Genomic DNA, 21,427 nt, shown 5'->3' on the forward strand with positions numbered 1-21,427 from the left:
ACACACAGATACACACACAGACACATAAACAGACACACACACAGATACACACACAGACACACACACACACACACAAATAATATAAATAACTTTTTGTAAAAAGGTTCAGTTGGCCTCGGGTTAGTGAACATTACACACATCACTCTAAGTAGATGGTACTGGTGCATGACTTTGGGGGCACCTTGAAGCCATATGTTCACTGTCAGCAGTCAGGGTGGGGTTGGGTTCTCTGTAAAGTCCCCAGTCCTTCCAGTTGTGCATCTGTATTTGACTCTGCACATCCCAGCTGCCATCTGTCACTCTCCCCACTGTGTCACTACAAAAAGACCTCTGTCATTCCCAGGCTTAGCAAAGATCTGGTGCCCAGGGGAGTGCCACGGAGAAGAGAGGAATCCACACCTAACAGAGCATCTATCCGAACTCCAGGGACAAGGACCTGCAGCCACATGCCCCTCTCTTCATTGCAGAGTCCCTCCCCAGTGAGGCAGAGGGAGGAGGGAGGGAGGGGAAGGGAAGGAGCGGAGGGAAGGGAGGGGGAGGGAGAAGGAGAGGGAGAGGAAGGAGAGGAGGAAGCATCACTGATAATCCCTTCTGCTTGCATTGCTGTTCTTGCTACTATGTAGCGATTTGCTGACTGTTTCTCCTGTTACCATGATTACATTCAAAAGTTGATTGCATTCTCACCGATCCTCTCATAAGGAAATGAAAGCAGCGTGTCTCATTTGCTCACTTTGAAAATCCTCCTGTGCTCCACAGGTTTCCGTGCCTGCCTTTGCTCACCCCCTGCCCCACCGTTCTGTCCTATGTGTGGCTTTGGTTTTTATTGCTGTTGTTTGATGGTGCCTGTTACAGCAATTTCCCTTTCACAGCCACCAGAGAGGAAAGGAGAAATACGTCTCCAATTCCCAGATAGTGTCACCGGCCAAACTGTTTCACAATTAATTCATTTATATTTATCAGTTCCAAGTGCTATTCCTTCCCATTCAAAGTGTCTCCTCTCATGATGACAGAAAGGCTGGCCATGGTCTACAGTGAGATCAGCTTCATAAGCGGGCCCTTATCCCCATGCTACTGTGTACCCAGAGATCACTCCCTGTTCAAGACCAAGCTCAACTCTCTGCCAAGTCCTCCTTGGCTGCCCCTGGAATTGCAAATTAATGGAAGAAATTAAGAAAGAAAAGCAGGCTATGGACCCAAAGCAGAACCATTAATGAGGCTCCTTCAAAGAAAGCAGCAGCTTGAAGCATTTGTGCTGGCCGGTTGCCACCAAAGCCTGGATTACTGTGACTTCCCCAGGCTTCAACTGCCTCAACGTTATCTAGTGTGAAGTCAGGTAGCTGGTTAGACACCTGCTGGTTTGAAGAACAGTGGGGTTGGAGCTCTCCCCCACAGCCAACAGCTCCAAAATCAAGACTTAAACTCTGATTCCTGGGCAGAGGAATGGGACCTAGGGCCTATCTCTGGGCATGGGATGAGAAGGGACATCCTGAACTGCCTACCAAGTCACTAATAGATAACTATCTAAACCTGGCAGCAGGAACTCAGAAGGTAAACCTCGTAGTTGGAGGCCCTCTGATAAGAACAGGGCACCCTGTTGCTCCCTCTTGTAATGGGCTGCCAGTTACCTGGAAAGAGGAAATCCCTCAGGAAGAGCTGCAGACTCTGGAGCCTTTAGAATACTGTAAAGCTTTTCTACAGCACAGGCTGGCATGGTGCTCCCCTGGCTACTCTGGTGCTCCCCTGGCTGCTCTGGTGCTCCCCTGGCTGGCCTGGTGCTCCCCTGGCCTTTCTTTACCCTCACCCCTTGAGAGTACCTCCTTCACCAGGCAATAAATTGCCTTCTACTCTTTGCTCTTTGCCCTTCTGGAATTCTTTCCATTACATCACAAGGACTGGGGAGAGGAGTCCAGAGCAAGATCCCAATGACAAACATTTTGAGTTTTGTTGGTTGGTTTGGTTTGTTGTTAATATCTAATTTTTCTTGTACATGTGTGTATTTATTGTTGTGTTTATGTTTGTGTCTGTGCAGGTGTGTGTGTGTGTGTGTGTGTGTGTGTGTGTGTGTATAAGTCAGAGGACAACATCAGGTGTCATTCCTCGGGTACTGTCCACGTTTTTGTTTGTTTGTTTGTTTGTTTTGTTTTTGTCTCTTACTGGCCTGGAACTCATCAAGTGGGCTAGGCTGGCCAGCCAGAGAACCCAGTCATCCTCCTGCTCCACCTAGTGCTACATTCTGTGTGTGTGCCACGATGCCTAGCTTTTACATACCTAAAGATGTGTGTGTGTGTGTGTGTGTGTGTGTGTGTGTGTGTGTGTGTGTGTGTGTGTGTGTACTCAGGTCCTCATGCTTACAAAGAAAGTATTTTACTACTGAGCTCCCTAAGACCTCTTATATTTATTTTAAAGAAATCTTACCCCTATCAAGACTTCTTATCACAACCAAAATATAACATTAATTTACAACATAAACACAGTAAAAATGAAGCAGTTTAGGAACTAGGCATGAGCTCTGACCATGGACATATAAGATTAAATGATTATTTTAAAACCCAATTCAGCGGCAAAACCACAATTTTTTGGCCTTCTATGCTTATTATTTGTCCTCCCTCTGTCCCTAGTACTTTTAATAGGCTCCTAAAACACACACACATACACACACACACACACACACACACACACACACATACACCCCAAAAAACAAACAAACAAAACTACTTATTTATGCAAACACTGCTCCCTAGAGAAACCATGCTTTGTACAATGATATGTTCTAGGTGCAGATCATATCCCAGTAAGCTACAAAGTGACCTTTATGAGATATGCATTCACATGAAACACACACACACACACCACACATACACACACGCACATACACACATGCACACACAAACACACAAACATACACACATATGCATGCACACACACAAACATACACACACATGCACATACACACACACATACCACACATACACATGCACATACTCATACCATTATGAGATATACATCCACATGAAACACACACACACACACACACACACACACACACACACACACACACACACGATTACAGAAATCCTAAGTGGGAAAATTCCAGGCTCCCAGTAGTAGGGTATAGCTACCCCAAGTCACAAGATAACCAAATAAAAGAACTGTAGGCAAGCATTTAAAATTATGTTTTAGGAGCTGGTCAGATGGCTCTGGAGTTAAGAGCCCTGAATACTCTTCCAGAGGTCCTGGGTTTGAATAGCAACACCTATATGGTGACTCATAACCATCTGTAGCTTCAATTCCAGAGAATCTGATTCCTCTTCTGGTCTCTGTGGGCACTACACCCGTGGGCACAAACATACAGGCAAAACACTACATACATCTAAAATTTAAAAATCTTTTTTAAAAAAAGAAATAAATGCTGGGAATGGTAGTGTACATCTTTAATCCAACACTCAGGAGGCAGAGGCAGGTGGAGCTCAAGTTTGAGGGCAGCTTCATCTACAGAGCAAGTTCCAGGGCTACACGGAGAAACTCTGTCTCAAAAAAATTAATTAATGAAATTTAAAATCTTTTAAAATTATGTTTTAGGAGAACACAGTTAATATGGAGAAATACTAACCCCATAGAAACTATTAAAATAGTCTCCTACAACTATACATAGCAAATGTGACCTAGGACTCAAGGTCAAAGGTTTTTTTTTTTTTAGCTCCATCGACTTTCATGATCAATTCCTTGAGTTACAAGAGATGAAAATTCTGTATTTTTCTTCTTTTCATGCATTTGTATGTGCAGTGTGTGTGTGTGTGTGTGTACCCACACACATGCCTGTGGCACCCCAAGGTTGATGGTCTGGTATCCTCCACCCTTCTTCTATCATATTCTTCTGAGTCAGAGCCACAATAAAAACCCAAGCTCAATGATATGACTGGTCTGACTATCGACCTTGTTCCATGAAGGACCCCATCTGCCTTCTAAGGATGCAAGCACTGGTGGGCTGCCATGTACGTCCAGCATTTATGTGAGTTCTGGGGAATCAGAATTCTGCTCAGCTTGCTTATACAGCAAGTGACTTAACCTCTGAGCTATCTCCCCATACTCCAAGAACTCCATGTTTAAGAACATTGAAAAAAGTGAAGATTAATAAGAGTAAACTGATCTTCTTGGCTACCAAGGTTCTCAAATCTATTATTTATTTGTTTGTTTACTTGCTTGTATTAGAATGCTAGGAATTAGACCATGCGTGCTAGGCACGTGTCCTACTGCCAAACTATAATACAACCCTGGGCCCCCGTGTTTCGTCAAATCTTTTAATGTGATACTATACCTGACAATCTCTGAGAAGAGGTTCTAGGGTGACCCAGTTCCTACACTTACTTAATCTTAAGCTTGGCATTCTGGGGACTGTATTTTGGAAGAGACAGAGGGATGGAAGGTGGAACACATCCGTGAATAAATCAGTACAGAAGTCAAAGGGAGGCAGAAAGGAATGGCAGTAGTTTGGGCTGCTTTCAACAGTAGTATTATCTTCTTGATCTCCCTACACTTTATATAACAAAAGTTTCATTTGTAAAGTTGGCTGTCAAAGGGATGGAGACGCCAAGGGAGGTCCTGAAGCTAGCTGCACGATTGTCTGGGGCACACACGCAGTACTATTTAATTCCCTGAGTCAAAGAGGGGCTTTCCATGGTTCCTAGCAGGCTTTATGGAAATCACTACCTCCAACTCCAGTCTTCCCTATGTCAGGAGGATCAGTTGATCATTCCCCACTCCTACACACACACACACACACACACACACACACACACAGAGAGAGAGAGAGACAGAGACAGAGACAGAGACAGCGAGAGAGACAGCGAGAGAGACAGAGAGAGACTCTTTGTTTTGATGGGTTTTGTTGCTATTGTTGTTTTGTTTTCTGAGACAGGGTTTCTTTGTGTAACAGCCCTGGCTGTCCTAGAACTCTCTTTGTAAACCAGGCTGTCCTAGAACTCACAGAGCTCCATCTGCCTCTACCTCTCCAGTGCTGGGATCAAAGGTGTTTGCCACCAGGCCTGGCCTCACACAGTTTGTTTGTTTGTTGAATTGATTCACCTAACACCAACAATTTTAAAGTATACAGATAGTGTTGAGTTCACTCACGGTATTGAGCATCACACACACACACACACACACACACACACACACACACACACACACAACTCCCATTAACTACTTTCAACAGGAAGGTGTTTGATGACAGGAGCATTGTGCCTTAAAGTGCTGAGCCCCTTCCCCATAACCTTTCTCCAGAAAGAGTTGAGGTGACCTTTCAGGGAAATCAAGAGATACTAGAAAGCAGAAAGCCGAAAGCCACAGCCACTAAAAGAGAAAGAAGTAAACATATCAAGTATGAAGCTAACACAATGTTTAGGTCTGAGCAAAAATAATAATAATAATAATAATAATAATAATAATAATAATAACTCTAAAGCAGGGCACAATGATGTACACCTGTGATTCTAGCACTCAGGAGCCTGAGGCAGAAGAATCACTGTGAGTTCGAGGCTAACATAAGCTAAATAATGACTTACAGGCCAGCCTGAGATATACGATGTCTTAGTATTCTATTGCTGTGAAGGGACAGCATTTCTTATAAGGGAAAACATTTAACTGGGCAGGCTTACAGTTCAGAGGTTTAGCCCATCATCATCATGGTCGGAAGCATGGCGGCACGCAGGCAGACATGGTGCAGGAGAGCTGAGAGTCCTATATCCAGATCCACAGGCATCAGGAAGAGAAAGACCAGGCCTAGCTTTTGAGCACTTGAAACCCCAAAGCCCACCCACCCTAGTGATATACTTCCTTCAAGAAGGCCACACCTCCTAATTCTAGCAGCACCAGTGACCAAGCATCCAAATAGGTGAGCCTATGGAGGTCATTCCTACTTAAACCACCATATGATGACTGTAAGACTCACGTGGGCTATATAGTGAGAATGTGCCCCAACGATCACACTAACAGGCATCAGCATCATTAACATCACACCAAAGAGTAACGTTGAGCTTCCGAGCGGCCAGGAAAAGATGAGAAACAACGGCAAGTGGCTAAGATCAGAAAAGAAAATATTTGGCATAGTTCAAATGAGAAATGAGAGTGCTTCTGGGTCTGAATTCTAAAGGTGACATTTCACGCAGACTTTATACATAAACCATCGGCACATCCATGAGGTAATGCCTTTGACTGGGAATTTATAACAAATTCTCAAAAGAATGACTTCATGTGGTTGTTTTTCAACGACTATTTCCCATATGAATTGATAAGTAAATGAATAAAGAAGTGAAAGATAATTCTCTTCAGCTGGGATGTTCTCCCCTCACAGTAACCGAGTTAATTTAGGTGGGTGTGACGACATTAAATGTCTGATGGAGGCTGCAATCACTCCTGAACTTAGTTATTTTTAAAACCTCGGGTGGACAGCAGTTAAGTCCTTCAATCAAATGGAAATGTTAGGATCGCCTACTTTCACTGCTCAAAGCTCCACCGTAGTCTCTGAGGACTGCCTGGTCTAATCTTACGGGTTCACAGAGCTTACCTGCTGGAGGAGTCCCTGGCTCATTGCTTCCTCTGCATTTACATCTGTGGTTTGATAGCTCAGCTTCCTTAAAGAAGGTGTTGAGATATTCCTGCACTAGATCAGCCACACAACCCATTTGAAGAGTTAGGAGAAGAGCTACGTAGGTACAGCTGGTCATTGGGCCTGCCCAGTTCTGTCAGCTGAGGCTGCTCATTCCATTCCCAACTCAATTCCCACAGTCCTCAGCTTGAATTTCAAGAGGAAAATCTTCCTCATACTGTATAGGGTCATGACATTTGCAGGTTACAGTTTCCAGTGTGACTTAAGGAAAGATGGAGGATGGAGAAACAACTTGCAAGATGCTCCAGTTTTGGAAGACAGTTCCCAAAGGCTGGCAGTCATTCTTCGAGGGCTAGCGGCTTTATGACTTGACTTCCGTGCAGAGAGCATCAAGCCCAGGACCTCACCTATGCATAAAGCACATGCTGTATCACTAGGACCTCACCTATGCATAAAGCACATGCTGTATCACTAGGACCTCACCTATGCATAAAGCATATACTGTATCACTAGGACCTCACCTATGCATAAAGCACATACTGTATCACTAGGACCTCACCTATCCATAAAGCATATACTGTATCACTAGGACCTCACCTATGCATAAAGCACATGCTATATCACTAGGACCTCACCTATCCATAAAGCATATAGTGTATCACTAGGACATCACCTATCCATAAAGCACATGCTACATCATATGCTACGCTCCATTCTGAGCTCCTTTTAATCTAAAGTTTTCTTCTGCTCATTATTTTATGATCTGCCTTGTGCTTGTATTACTGATTCATGAAAAGCTGTTCAGTTTTGTCTTCATAAGAGAACCAGAGAAAACAGGCTGCAGCTGAGAGGAGGAGGCACGGCATAGAAGGCACTTATCTGTCCCCTCGGGGCTGTGGGACTTTGGACAACTCCCTTACTCTTTTCTCCCATGGGCCAGGAATAAAAAATGCCAAATCACAAAGGCTAAGACAAGTGGCTCAGATTAAGTTCATGTTTACTACACACACACACACAAACACACACACACACACACACACACACACACAATCTCAAAGAGGAATTACTAATATTACTAGCGGACGTTTGAGTTTTACAGAACAACAATGACAATGCAGATAATCCTGTTTCCTCAACTGGACCTGTTTTTGCATAGATGAGATTACCCTGTGGTAGGATGGAGAGATGCTCCACAGGTAAGAAGATTCAGTTTGATTCCCAGCACCCACATGATGACCTGCAGCCATCCATGATTCCACTTCTATAGGGTCCAGCCACATCTTCCAACCTCTGTAGGTACCAGACACACACGGGATGCACATACAAACATGCAGACAAAACACCCAAATACATAATAAATACACCAAAAAAACACTTTGTAAAAGATCAGGCTGCGAATGCATTTCTGTATTCTTGTTTTCCCTTCTAAGAAAGCGTGATAAGCGCTTTCTGCTAGCTGTGGAGCCTTAAGCGATTACTGTAAAACTCTATGCATTCAGGGACAGTAAGGTACAATGACCCCCTTGTGCTGTCTAGCAGAACCGGTGTTCTCCATATTTCCTAAATTAAAATCAAGATGAACAACGCTGGCCCTTGAAGAAACGCAGTGTGGTAGAAGCAATGTCACCAGGAGGCCAGCACGTCAGGCCACTTTGGATGGTAATGGAACATTAACCTTTCATGAGGCTGAAAGCGGCTGGGTTTCACATTGCTACAATTTACAAATGTACCTTGGAATGTGATCCCCCAGTGGACTGCCTCTCCCAGCCTGAGTGCAGAGTCTGACCTCCAGCAGCAAGCCTGGACTATCTACCTGAAGTTTGCAAACCGAGGAAAGGCCTTCCTAATGTGCAGGCTCCTTCTTCAGGCAGAAGCCGGACAGGTAAGAGAATCGACAGGAAGGACAGGGCCCTATAATAAATGTCTGAGCCAGCCAGGGCTGGTTCAGGAACAGAGTACACTTGCACAGCAACACCAGGAGGTGGTGAAGGAAATCCAATGTTAAAATCAGTTGACCTAAGGCTAGTGGTAGAATGCTTCCCTAGGTGGAGCACCAGCATACACACACACACACACACACACACACACACACACACACACACACACACACACACACACCAGATATTCCAGGAAGAGGAAACCTTACTTAATTCTACTAAGAAGCCTGAATATACAGGAGCTTCCTGAAGACCTGCTGAGAGTTGTCGAACAAGGAACAGGCCAGCCAGGGGGCCAAGTTAGAAAGAGATGAGGGAAGGGTGGGAAGGTGAAGGGGGAAAAAACTGTGCTGGAATTTAAAGAAAACTAACAAAAATATTCTCTTCTGGTGTTTCTGAAGACAGCTACAGTGTATTCACATATATAAAATAAATAAATCATTAATTTTTAAAAAAAACTCGAATCAAGGCTGGGAAATGGGCATAGAGTTAGTTGGTAGAGCCCTTGCCTAGCTATAGTTAGCTGGTAGAGCCCTTGCCTAGCTATAGTTGGCTGGTAGAGCCCTTACTTAGCTATAGTTAGTTGATAGAGCCCTTGCCTAGCTATAGTTAGTTGGTAGAGCCCTTGCCTAGCTATACTTAGCTGGTAGAGCCCTTGCCTAGCTATAGTTAGGGGATAGAGCCCTTGCCTAGCTATAGTTAGGGGATAGAGCCCTTGCCTAGCTATAGTTAGCTGGTAGAGCCCTTGCCTAGCTATAGTTAGCTGATAGAGCCCTTGCCTAGCTACAGTTAGCTGATAGAGCCCTTGCCTAGCTACAGTTAGCTGGTAGAGCCCTTGCCTAGCTATAGTTAGCTAGTAGAGCATTGCCTAGCTATAGTTAGCTGGTAGAGCCCTTGCCTAGCTATAGTTCGTTGGTAGAGCCCTTGCCTAGCTAAGGTTAGTTGGTAGAGTTCTTGCCTAGCATGCTGACTGATTGGGCTTGATCCCCAGCTCCATAAAAACTCGGTATGATGTCCACACATGTAATCCCAGTACTTGGGAGGTGGAGACAGGATGATTAGGGATCCAAGCTCATGAAGTCTGAAGCCAGGCTGGGATACATAACACACTATTTCAAGAGAGAGATGAAAAGATCAAGACCCACCACTGTTAAGTGATGGGTAACTTGCCAAAGTCCCAGAGGATAAAAGGTGGCATCAGGATTGAGAGGGGAGCAGGCTGACCTCCCGGCCTGAGTGCCCAACTCTATGTCAGGATGTTCGGGAAACCAAGCCAGGGTCTAAGCAAGTAAGGGAGGGTCCTTACAGACAGCGGTGACAAGGACAGAGGCACTGGGTAGAACACAGCGTGTCTAGGAAAAGGTAAAAACCTCAAGGACAAAAGGCAGGAAGAAAGATATCCCTGGAGAGAAGTGTCCCTACAAATGGTGCCTGCACTGAAATCTGGTTCACCAGCTGCTACCACAGCTATTTTAAAGGGTTCCAGGAACTGGAAGAGGTAGGGCCAAGCTGGAGGAAGCAGGTCATGGGCTAGGGTTCCTTGAAGTCTGCATTTTGTTCCCATCCCTTCTGGTCTTTCTATTTCCTATCTGCCTTGAGCAGGGAGGTAGGTAAACAGCTCTCCACTCGCCAGACTCCCATCCACGTGATATTCTTCCCAAGTGCACAGGGTGAAGCAAGCCAGGGCTGAACCCTCAGAATTTGTGAGCTGACTGTTTTTCTTCCTTTGTCACAGTGACACAAAGTAGCTAATGCAGATGGAGCAAGGAAACTACTTCTAGTCTCTGTGACCAGAAATGTGGAGGGACCCACATAGCAGGAAATGTGTTCCCTGTCCCTCCTTGCTCTAGGTAACCTGGTCCACCAGCTAGCACGAAGCCCTGTCTCATTCTGTGTCATTACAGTTAGTGACCAGTGTTCTGGTGAGGCCACTTGTAATACAATCCTCCCAACAAACACTTAGCAGTGTCTCTCTGGGTGAAACACTGGCTCTCCAAAGATTAGCAAAATGGCCCACTGCTTGCACTCTATGTGAGCCTCCTCCAACCCACCACGGAGGAAGCTTGGGCAAAGAGCCTCTATTTGAAGTGAATTAAAACTCTTCTTTCTTTCTTGAGAAAACCTCATTCTGCTTAACAGTTTGTTCATACAGCTTCCTGGTGGAGAAGATCGGGTCCTAATCTACTCTTGCTGATAAACATGCATGGTTAAGTAATTTCACCTTGAAAGTAGCTGCAATGGTGCCCTCTGGTCCAAGCAAGTGACTTTCTGGGAAACAAGCTATGGACTACTAATGGCTTCCAGATCTGAACCTAGAGCAGTTCTAAAGACAGGTGCTGTAGCCCTCAGACCTATACGTTTTTAAGATTGCTAACTCTGAGAGACTATAAGAAATCTTTTCTAAATTGGAATTCAAGGTACTAAAGATTCAGAACATGATGGGGTCCCTGAAGTTGTACTACCCATTAAAGCAAAATAACAAACAAAAAAAAAAGAAAGGAAGGAAGGAAGGAAGGAAGGAAGGAAGGAAGACAGACAGACAGACAGACAGACAGACAGACAGACTTGTTTTATCCTGTTTGGGTGTTGCTATTTTTTTTAAATGCATGAGGCTGGGTATTTTATAAAGGATAAATTATCTGAGCCCGGTGGTATAAATACCAGCACTGGGAGGCAGAGGTATGGTCATCTCCGTAAGTCAACCTGGTCTACATAGTAAGTTCCAGAACAGCCATAGCTACAAAGGGAGACCCTGTCTCAAAACAGCAATGAAGGAGGAAGAGAAGGAAGAGGAGAAGGAGGAGGAGGAAGAGGAAGAGGAGGAGGGGGAGGGGGAGGAGGAGGAAGAGGAGGAGGAGGGGGGGAGGAGGAGGAGGAGGGGGAAGAGGAGGAGGAGAGGGAGGAAGAGGAGGAGGAGAGGGAGGAAGAGGAGGAGGAGAGGGAGGAAGAGGAGGAGGAGGAGGAGGAGGGGGAGGAGGAGGAGGAGGGGGAGGAGGAGGAGGAGGAGGGGGAGGAGGAGGAGGAGGAGGAGGAGGCGGCGGCGGCAGCCCATAGAAATTCCAACAACACAAGCTATTGCTAAGACCATTGGTTGTTCTCCACAAACTGTAAGGTTCTATTGCTGAACACCTACATAACTCATCGAACATGGAGGAATTGAGCCGGTGCCTATCTAGAGCCTTCACCCCTCTTGAACACCAACCGACTACAAACCCTTTGCTCTACAATAGTGACCTGCTTGCAAGATGCACTAGTGTACAATAGTGTACACTTAATTCCAATCTCTGATTGGAATTAAGCCCTACTACATGAAATGGACCCATGCAAGACATTATTTTGGTGGCCGAGACTAGGTAGGCTGTGGACCGAGTGGAAAAACCAAATACCACTGTTCTACTAAAGCAGTGATCTAGCAGAACAACCTGTGGGTCAAAATGCCTTTGGGCCTTCTAGCTGCAACAGGACTGATGGGCATATGAACTCACAGAGAAGCAGCCTGCACAGGTCTAAGCCAAGATGGGTCCCAGTGCTGAGAGGGGACATGGGCAGAAGCCCCCGCCCCTAACCTAGAAGCTATCTCCAGTTGATAACTAATCATAAAGGAAAAATTAGTTTTCTCCAACAGTCTCACTGGGTATCCAAACCATACTTAAAGGTGGGTCTCATGCCCAGCAGTAAACGGCCCACCCAAGAGGAACTCAGTGGAATTCTTGGAGGTCGTCTGTGTCTGGAAATGGTTGGCCTGGGCATTCTTCTTTACTTGACTTATATATTATGGTTTCTGATTTTGTTTATGGGTTTTCTGTGTGGGTGAATGTGCGTGTCATTGTGTCTGCATGTGATTCCTATGCTTTTTCTTTGTCTCTTTTCCTGTTGATTTTGTCCCAGTCTGGTATTTGTTTGTTTATAATGTCTGTTTTCTAAAGAGAGAGGGAGGGAGAGAGAGAGAGAGAGGATTTGGGTGAGGGGGAGATGGAGCTCTGGAAGGAGGTGAAGGAAAAAAAACATAATCAGAATATATTCTATGGAAAAATAAAATAAAAGTGAGACATCCTAGGACCCAGCCGCCTTCCACTGGCCTCTACCTCTTAAAACAGGGGACCCTTCTACCCAGCCCCAGGTTGCACACAAGAAGTTCACACTTATATCACAGAAACCTTTAGGGATCCGCCTCACCAACAGTGTGCCTGCTGAGCGTTTGCCTTGTTCTAGCCTCCCAGTGTCCTGCTCTGAAAACTTAACCTTCCACTCCTCAAAGCCACTCTTTCAGCTCTAACTTAGATGACAAGTCCACAGATGCCATCATTACGGTCTAGGGCACACTTGCCCCAAGTCAGGGAGAATGCCGAGAACGCAGTGGCCCAGACAGGACTCAACACACAGGTGTCCGATTATCATGGAAATAACAAGTCGTTTATAAACACGGAGGAAGAAAGATCTGTGTAGCACAGGTCTGCAAAGGACCTACATCTCTACTCAAGGAAGATTGCCTTTTATGCAATTAAAATGAGCTTTCCATCTGTCTAAAAACCACTTACATAAGCAACCCCCTCCTCTGCCCCCACAGGTCCTTCTTCCCCGCTTCAAGTCTTGTTTCTCTGCTGGTGACGGCCAGGACAATGGCTACTGTCTACACAACTCTATGCAGTCCAGGGCCAGCTGCTAAGGAGAGCAGAAGCCCCCTAGCATGTCACCTGCCTTAGAGAGCCCTGCCTCCTGGCTTGCTTTGCCACTCTCTGAGCCTAGGAGATGGGGAGGCAATCAGACTCTCACCATTCTCCTGGTGTCTGAAAGTCTATCTTGGGAACATCTCTCTTAGCAGCCCCATCTCAGAAGGAGGCGAATGAACAAGCGTGTGTGGACATCAAAAGAGGAGGAGTTGGGGCCATTTGAGCAAATCCACTTCATCCTTTCTGCAGAGAGGCCCGCTCTGAGTGTCTACGTCCTTACAGGAGTGCTCTTCCCTCATATGCATCAGCATAGAGTTTCCTCTGAACCCCACTTTGAGCAGTTCAGAGGCACAATAAGTCTAATAGAGTCTTCCTATTCCTGTACTCTCGCATCTATAGGAGGCCACACTAGGGATAAACTCATTGGCTGCCCAGGCTGAACTTTGGTGAGATCCTCCTTTGGTTTGTCTTGGGATGCTATAAGGAAAAGACAATTTGTTTATATCCCTCCAGGAAAGGAATTCTGACAACACTTACTTACCTATCAGATTAAAGGAAACAACGTGCACAAGAAAGCTTGCTTCAGCTTCCACCTCATAGAGAGCAGGGCATTCTGCAAACATTTTTGTCATCACTGCTCCGTTACTTCGTATGAGACCAATGGTGCTTTGAAGGCAAGTGCTATGCTGGCTCCAATAGGTAAACTTGTGCCAGTCACACCACAGGTGCTCGATATATATTTGTTAAATTAATGTTTAGATGTAAGCCCGAGTCCACAGCACTGATTTCTTTTCTTTCTTCCACATTATAGATTAAACCTACAGCCCAGATGCATTCTAGGCAAACATTCTATCACTCAGTTATATCTCCAGTCCTTTCTCCATTCTTATTTTTAAACTGTTTATTTTTAAAACAATCTTGCTAAGTCCCAGGCTAGCCTTAAACTCACTCTGTAGTTCGGGCTGGCCCTGAGTGATTCACCTGCCTTGGCTTCCTAAGTAGCTGGCATTACAAGGCTACACCACCAGGCTTTGATATTCAATTATTCACTCATTTATCCTGTCACTGTTTCGTAGCCTTTTGTAGAGCTCTTCTGTTTTGGGCAAATGTTCTACCACTGAGCCACATTTCCAGACTCATTTCATATTTATGTTGCAATTTGTGTGTTTGTTTATTATGCATGCAGTGTCCTGCCTGCATGTATACCTGCAGGCCAGAAGAGGGCGCCAGATCTCACTATAGATGGTTGCGAGCACCCATGTTGTTGCTGGGAACTGAACTCAGGAATCTCTGGAAGAACAAATAGCCAGCACTCTTAACTTCTGAGCCATCTCTCCAGGAACTTAGTGTGGCAATTTGTTTAGGCCACAGTCCCAGGTGTTTGAGCAAACATTACTATATTCTGGATAGTTCTATGAAGACTTTTTTTAAAATGAGATTAGCATGGTGGTGGTGAGGGAGAATTTAGGGCTAAACATGAAGTATGTCCTCAGCCTCCAAGATAAACACTTAAATGAGTGGACTTTGAGTAAAACAGATTATTCTCCGTAGTGTGTGTGTATCTCATCCAATTAGAAATAGACCTCAACTGAACCAAGACTGACCTCCCCTGACTGACAGCAAATGCTTCTACACACTGTCCTTGAACTTGAAGTGTAATTCTCCCTGGTGTTTGCGCTAACCCACTGTGCAGAATTTAGACGTAGCACACATCTCCATAATTCCATAGAACAGTTCTTAAATAAAGCTCTTAGCTAGGCATAGTGACACACACCCTTATCCCTAGTCCCAAGGAGGGTGAGATCAGAAGATCCACAGTTCAAGGTCAGCGTGAATGTGCCAAGCCTAACTTCATAGTCTGGTCTTCACATTTCTCAAAAGAAGAGTTGGGGCTTGGGGACTGGGGGACTGGGGTCTAGGAGCTTGGGGCTGAAGGGCTAGGGACTTAGGGGTAGAAGTCAGTAGTTATAGCACTTACCTAACTATGGGCAAGGCTTAGCTAAGTTCTATCCCAGCATTGAAACTAATAAAATTCTATATACATACACATCCTGTTGGTTCTGTTTCCCTGGAGAGCCCTATCTTATACAACATCTAGTCTGTTAATAAAGAAACAGCTAACGGGGTATACATTTGCCCTCCTAAGTCTGGAAACCAAAATAAGGCCAGCCTCATAAGACATGTGTGAACTTAAATAGCCAGAGTCACACCCATTTAAACAAATTCACTTACCTGATTCACATACATTCTTGAACAGCTAAAGACCATGAATTCTATCTACTTCAAGGCAATATCCCATTGGACACTGAGGTTCAGAAAGATAAGTGAACGTTCCCAAGTTTACACATGATAGTAAATTACAAAACTGACCCCAGTTCCTCACCTCCTCCTGACTACAAGCTCTTTTGCCATGTTATAGGTTCATCTACTCCTATACAAATGCTGATGTGATTTGTTTTGGCAAATGGGATACGAGCAAATGCATAGCAAGCAATGCTTATCTGATGGACCCTACGCTTACTCTCAGTTCTGCCTTGCACAAGCATTGCCTGAATAGCTGCTTGCAATAGGGAGATAGTTGGGCAAGAGTCCAACATCCCCTATGCCCATCCCCATGCCCACCTCCATGCCTACCCCTAAGAGAGCTCAATCCAAAAGAGCAGAACTGTCTGGCTGAGCAACCCCACAAAAATTAATCCTGCTCTGTGTAACCTAGGGTTTGACTCTGTGATATCAATTCTAGCTTGGTTCTCACATCTTAGCACACTGACCAGGCCTACCAACCTGCTCAGTCTGGGTTCTTCTGGCCACATCAGGGACTAGAGATGTCACAAGAAGGTATGTCCTACAGTTAAAACGAAACTTTTTATAAGTCATGCAGCAGTCCCTTTGTAGTTTAACCACACCAAAAAAGAAGAAAAAAGAAAAAAAAAGCATATTTTTTTCTGCTCATGGGGTACTCAATAAACAGCAGGCTAAGCACAGGAACCAGGCATGTCCCAGAAAAGTGGGGTTTGGCAACAGAAAAAAAATGAGATTAAAAAAAAGTCTTGATATTTAAAAAAATAAGCACTGAAGTAGTCACACTAACTTTTTTAGAATTCCTTATGTTACTCTATGGTCTGGGCTTTTCAGAATGAGCATCGCACCTAAAGAGTTGGGTGTGGTTCCAGAATCAGCCTCAGCTCTGTGGTCCCCTAGTAGACCAGTGCCCCTGACAGGGCCAGTACATGAGCTGCCTGGAGAGGCCAGGTCTATATTCAGCCCAATAGCCATGACAGAGCCAAGCACGCAGGAAGGGCAAAGAGAGCTAGGGGTGGAGGGGACACCCAGGGACACCCAAGGAAAAGAAGCTGGGCTCCTGCAATCTGTTTCCTTCTGCTTCTGCCTATGAATCATCTACATCCACACTCCCTCACAACCAGCACATTACATAAATAAGGTACAAAATGAGCAAACCTCCACCACCACCATAGATGAACTTGACCTTGAACTATCACAGAGGAGGCAGGAGATAGACTTGGGGGAGCCTGGGGTCTCTCCAGAAGGCGGGGTCTGCTTGAGTTCTCCGCATCACTAATGGCTTTTTAGAAGCAGTCACCCTGGAGGCCAAGCGTTTAGGAAACCATCTTCAATGTCATTTTCTCACCCGGTAAAATCTCTGAGGAGGGAAAAAAAAAAAAAACCAAAGTAGGCTTGCACACCAACAAGAATAAGGAGCACTGAGCGGTCTATTGCTGGGGACTTGGAACGATGGTGGCATCCAACTTTGGGTGAGAGTGGGTGTAGGAGGAGGATTGCTAATTAAATGACCAAAATTGTAAGCAATGAGCTCTTTTGAAAACTCCGGGAGCAAGGCTCTTGACGTGCTTCCACTGAAAGCCTTCAAGGGCTATGGAAAGTATCATGGCCGCGATGAATAAACACCGTGAATGGACACCAACTTGCTTCCTAGAGATCAGGCGTGAATACAAGCAGGAGGAACGGCCCACAGCCAGGTTTGGTAGCAAGATGGAAGGAAGAGGACATAGAAGGAGCAGAGGTTGTCAGGGCTGGTACTGTGCGCTAGCAGCAGCAGCCTCTCACACACCCTCCCGGCAGCCCCGTGAGGCTGCTGCTGTTACCCCTGCTAGATAGATGAAAGAATTGTGCGCTTAGGCAACGTGCCTGAGGTCAGTCAGCCAAGAGTGCCCCACCAGAACTCTTGGCTTAAGGTTTGGTCTCCTCCTGACTCCTGTCAAGCTACTGACAATAGGGAGTATGTGGACACTTCCCATCTGGGTAAAAGCATCTCTCATTGCAAAGTCCTTCCCTTTGTATCAACACAGGAAATGACTGTTCTCAAAGTACAACATTTATTTCTAAAATGAGCTCTAGCTAGCAGAGTCAGCCTTAGTCTGCCTTAAATGAACACAACATGAATTTGTTTTAGTGGATATTGCTTCCTCCACATTCCCCCTCCAAGCTGTTCTTTCTTTCTCTTCTTCTTCTCCTCCTCCTCCTCCTCTTCCTCTCCTCTTCCTCCTCCTCTTCTTCCTCCTCCTCCTCCCCCTTCTCCTTCCAGTTTTTGCTGATGTTTTCTATGTCGAGACAGGATCTTGCTATGATGTGTAATATATAGCCTTGAACCACAAATCCACTTGCTTTAGCTCTCCAGAGTTGGGATTCTACCAAATACTTAAGGACTCCTCCTTACAAATGCTGTTAGCTTCTGGGCCCTTATTCGGCACCCGTCTTAGTTACTTTTCTCCTGCTGGGATAAAACACCATGACCAAGGCAACTTGGAGAAGGTTTTTGTTTTGTTTTGTTTTGTTTTGTTGTTCTGGTTTTTTTTTTTTGAGCAGTTTCCGAGGGACAAGAGCCTCTCATGACAGAGGAACATGGCAGCAAGCAGTGGGCCTGGTCACTGGAGCAAGAAGCTGACGGCTCACATCTTGGGCTATGAAGACAAAGCAGAGAGCTCACTCAAAATGAGAGTCCAGTCTTTAAACTCTCAAAGTCTATCCCAGCAACACACTTGCACGAGCCTTACCAAACACTACCAACAACCAGTAAACAGATCTCCAAATGCCCAAGACTACTGGGCACAAGCCCTTCAAATCACCACAGCACCCATTCATTGTTTTGGGAAATATTATTGAGAGCCTATTAAGTTCCAGGCACATGCTGAGTTTTCAGGTTGGGCAGAAGAGGTCTCTGTCCTAGAGGGGCTCATAGTCTATATACAGGACTGTTAAGGACTGATCATTCAGAATCCAGACTGCTAAGTGTCAAAACAGACACATGACACAAAGGAAGAATACATAGTGAAAGCTGTGTTAGAGCCAACAGTATTCCAAATGGGGAATAACTCTCTAAAATCAGGAACGAGATGAGGACACCCACTTTCTCCACTTTTATTCAGTAAAGTACGTGAAGTCATAGCTAGAAAAATAGGACAAGATGTAGAAATACAAATAGGGAAGGAAGAAGTCAAATTATCCTGATTTGCAGACAACATAATCCTGTAAGCTTATAAACACACACACACACACACACACACACACACACACACACACACACACACATAGGGGAGGAAGGAGGGAGGGAGGGAGGAAGGGAGGGAAGGAGAGAGGGGAGAGAGGGAGGGAGAGGGAGAAGGAGAGAGACAGACAAACAAGAAACACAAAGACATGAAGACACAGAGCGAGGTTAATTAAGCATTTCTTAAAGGAAGAAATTAAAAATCAAGGAATGTTTTATGAAATGTTCCACATTCTCAGCCTCAGGGAAATGGAAAGTAAAACAGGAGGCTAGGCATAGTAGATGTGTCTTTAATCCCAGCACTCAGAAGGCAGAGGCAGAGGCAGGGTGAACCACTGTAAGTACAGGGTCAGCCTTATCTACATAATGAGTTCTAGGCCACCCATGGGTAAATAATGAGACTTTGCCTCTAAAACAGAAACAGAGACTTTATCTCCTTCCAGTCTTAATGGGCGGCATTAAGAAAACAGCAAATGCTGATATGGATGTGGGGAAAGGGAGCTGTATTTATTGTCGGTGGGAATGTGAACGGATGAACTGGTGGAGGCACTATGGAAATCAGAAGGAGCTTCCTCGAAACACTAGCAATAGAGCTAACTAATCCAGACATACTTGTCCCGGGTGTTTACCCAAAGGATTTAAGTCAGCACGCCACAGAGATACTTGCAAATCCATGTTTGTTGCTGCTTTCTTTGCAATAACCAAGATATGAAACCAGGCTGGATGTTTCGATTCACCAAATGAATGAAGAAAATGTGGCATAGATACACAATAGAATTACATCTAGCCATAAAAAAATTATGTAAGCAAATGGATGAGACTGGAAATCATTATGTTAATCAAAGTTAGCCAGTCTGGGGAAGACAAACATGTTTTCTTTCACATTCAGACTTTAGATTTAAATTTATGTAGATGCGTACATAAGTAAGACTGAAAAGCAGAAAGGGACCATGGGGAGTTGGGAGCATGGGAAGAGGGAAGAGGAAGGCTACTGCAATTTATGCGACACAAAGCTGAAGGGGGGGGGCATTTGTAGAGAGTGAGGGCATCTACAAGGGGAGGGGGCAAATAAAAGAAGAATAAACAAAATCCTCCAGCTATAAAGCCTAAAACACTGTGTAAACCATCTCCAAATGACCAAGTGACTGTCAAGCTCCCAACCAAGTCACCCGCACGCACGCAATAAATTAAAAATTAAAAATATAGCATTTTGCTCACAATCCACCGCTTCCTCATTTGATTCCAACCAGTACAGCACACTCCCAAAATAAAACAAAAGAGTCAAACATTTCAGCTTTCCAGAACTGGACTAGAGCCAGTACACTGGGTTTCTGCCGCAGAATAACCGAGACCCTTTCAGTTAAGCCTATAAATACACTTCCGCAGATGCTTGAACTCAAGAGGTCCAAGCGGAAAGGCAGTCAGTCCACTGGTCCTCAGAACTGTGTGCGTGGCCTCCTTTCCTTACTCCTCCTCTGCAGTGGAAGGCTATGCTTTGGTAACTTCCAAATGATAGGTTAGTCCCCAGAAAAATGCTAGGGAGGCATGTGTCCCCGTGGAGAAGGGAATGACTTGTGTCCTAGATGCGCAGGTCTCCTCTGCTCTAAAGCTTTCAAGGGATGTGAGCAACAACGAGAGCCCCCGTACACTTACTAAACTCCCTGCCCTGTGGCTCCTCTGTGTTGACCTCTCAGGATGCCAAATTACAAACCAGGGATGCCAACCCCTACTACCCTGGTGTTAGGGTGGGCATGATGCCATTGCCGCGGGTTTTCCAAAGTCACTGTTCATTCGAATTGAAGAGAGAGAAGAGTCAACAACTCCCTTTAGGAGGCAGAGGAGCTCGAAAGGAGCCTGGAGCAAGGGTCGCAAACAACAGGAGCAATTAAAATAAACTAGGACTTCCCCCCCCACGCTGTCCTCTGTTGAAAATAAAACGAATATTTGGGTGTTTAATCCGCGGCCACTGAACAGATGATTCTGACAAGGAGCATGTGGTGGTTTGAGTAAAATGACCACCATAGGCCCGTAGGAAGTAGCACTGTTAGGTATGACCTTGTTGGAGTGGGCGTGGTCTTGTTGAAGGAAGTATGTCACCGCAGGGGCAGGCTTTGGGCGAATCAGAAGCTCAAGACAGGAAACTAGTTCCCTGCTACCTGCAAATGAAGATGTAGATCGCTCAGCTCCTTCTCCACTACCACGTCTGCCTGCAAACTGCCATGTTTCCCCACCGCGATGATAACAGACGAAACGACTGGGTCCGGCTTGGCTTTTGAAACCTGAAATGCCCTCCAGTGATACTCTTTCTCCAACAAGGTCCCACATCCCAATCCTTCAGTTTTCAAACATATGAGCCTGTAGGGGCCACTCTCATTCAAACCACCACCCATCTTTACTACTTCATTAAACTTCTTGACCCAAAGACCATGAAGTCATAACACCCCTGGCTGATAAAACGAGTGATTAGAGATGGTGTTAGGTGAATCCTCAAGGTTACTGTCCAACTGGGAGAAAGCTCCACCAAGGTTTTTCCTTTTCGAGTCATGAGATTTCAGAGAAATTCAAAGTTTCCTGTCAGCCATGTTGGCCTTAAACCAGGATCATGGTGTTGGCCTACACCATTTATTTGTTTTGTTTTGAACTGGCTTAGAACTCACTATGTGGCCCAGGCTAGCTACCCTCAGGCTGACAA

The sequence above is a fragment of the Rattus norvegicus genome, chromosome 16 (assembly GCF_036323735.1).
Source record: "Rattus norvegicus strain BN/NHsdMcwi chromosome 16, GRCr8, whole genome shotgun sequence".
Classification (NCBI taxonomy): Eukaryota; Metazoa; Chordata; class Mammalia; order Rodentia; family Muridae; genus Rattus; species Rattus norvegicus.